General features: G+C 39.3%; 1 non-coding gene across 1 annotated transcript; it reads right to left on the reverse strand.

Moving 5' to 3' along the window:
• Positions 1–1,193: 1,193 nt before the first annotated feature.
• On the reverse strand, positions 1,194–1,300 carry LOC122119326. The gene has a single exon (XR_006149534.1). It is a non-coding gene; the product is annotated as a U6 spliceosomal RNA (small nuclear RNA).
• Between the last annotated feature and the right edge of the window lie 257 nt (positions 1,301–1,557).

Consider the following 1,557-nt stretch of genomic DNA (forward strand, 5'->3'; position numbering starts at 1 on the left):
ACTTATAGGCACAGGCAGAAACTTTTTGAAAAGAGTCCCAGGGGCACAGAAAATAGGAGAGAGACTTGACAAGTAGGATTACATCAAAATTAAAAGTTTCTGCACAGCAAAAAACATAATTACTACACTAGAAAGACAGCCATCAGACTGGGAGAAGATCTTCACCAGCAATACATACAACAAAGGCCTAATATCCAAAATATACAAGGAGCTCAAGAAACTAACTCCTCTCAAAGCTAATAAACCAATCACTAAATGGGCAAAGGAGCTAAGGAGAGACTCCTCAGAAGAAGAGGTAAGAATGGCAAGAAAAGAAAAAAGAAACAGCTGAGGAAGTGCTCACTGTCCCTGGCAATAAAGGAAATGCAAATCAAAACAACTCTGAGATCCCATCTCACCTCAGTTAGATTGGCCAACATCTACCTAGTACAATCACTCTGGACAGCAGTCCAGAGGTTCCTTTAAAAAAACTAAACATAGCTCTTCGCTGTGACTCAGTCTTATCACTCCTGGGCATCTACCCAGAACATCACAAGCCAGGACAAAGACACTTGCACACCCCTGTTCATTGCTGCAGTGTTCATCATAGCCAAGTTGTAGAAACAATCCAGATGTCCTCCAATACATAAGTGGATCCAAAAAAAATGTGGTACCTATTCACAATGGAATTTTATACAGCCATTAGAAAGAATAATATTATGTCATTGGCAGGGAAATGGATGGGTCTAGAACAAATCATGTGAGGTAAACCAAGCTCAGAGAGACAAACGGCCCATGTTTCCTCTCATATGCAGAAACTAGATCTAAAATACAACTAACCATGATCAATTACACAAGACTCTAGGCATTCACACACAATGAGACTAAAGGAGGATATTTTAAGAGAGGAACAAAAGTTTTAATGCCTACATACCTCTGATCATATAAAATAATATTTATCAAAATGAGCATGAAATGGAAAAAAGGGATTTTTCTTTTCTTTGTTGCTGTTTTTCTTTTCTTTTTATCTTATTTGTTCACTTATCTGATTTGGGAGGGTAAAGAAGGGCGCAGAAATGGAGGGACAGAGGATGAAAAAAATGCAACAGTGGAACTCCCTGGACACTATGTTGAAGATGAACTATACAGAGGAAAAAACTGAGAGAGAACATATAGGGGTGACATTGTCAAAGAGGAATGTACTCTTTTTTTAAATAAATGTGGAATGCTTCACAAACTTGTGTGTCATCCTTCCACAGGGGCCATGCTAATCTTCTTTGTAGTCTTCCAACTTTCGTATATGTGCTGCCTCAGTGAGCACAGGAATGCACTCCTTACCTAACTTAGGTAGCTGTAATCCCTCTGTACATCATTTTTATAATGGCAATCTTTTAATAAACATAGTCAATAACAGAGAGTTTGACCTACTCTAGGAATGAGACCCAAGGAGGCCAACCCAGTCTGAAATGACAGCCAGTGAAATCAGGATGAAGAGAGCCTGGAGTGTGAGAAGAGTTCGCTGTGGTTGAGGGTCATGAATGGATGATGACATTTTTCAGGCAACTGTGATGTACTTAG

This window comes from Dipodomys spectabilis, unplaced genomic scaffold, assembly GCF_019054845.1.
Source record: "Dipodomys spectabilis isolate Male_0828 unplaced genomic scaffold, ASM1905484v1 ptg000163l, whole genome shotgun sequence".
NCBI lineage: Eukaryota > Metazoa > Chordata > Mammalia > Rodentia > Heteromyidae > Dipodomys > Dipodomys spectabilis.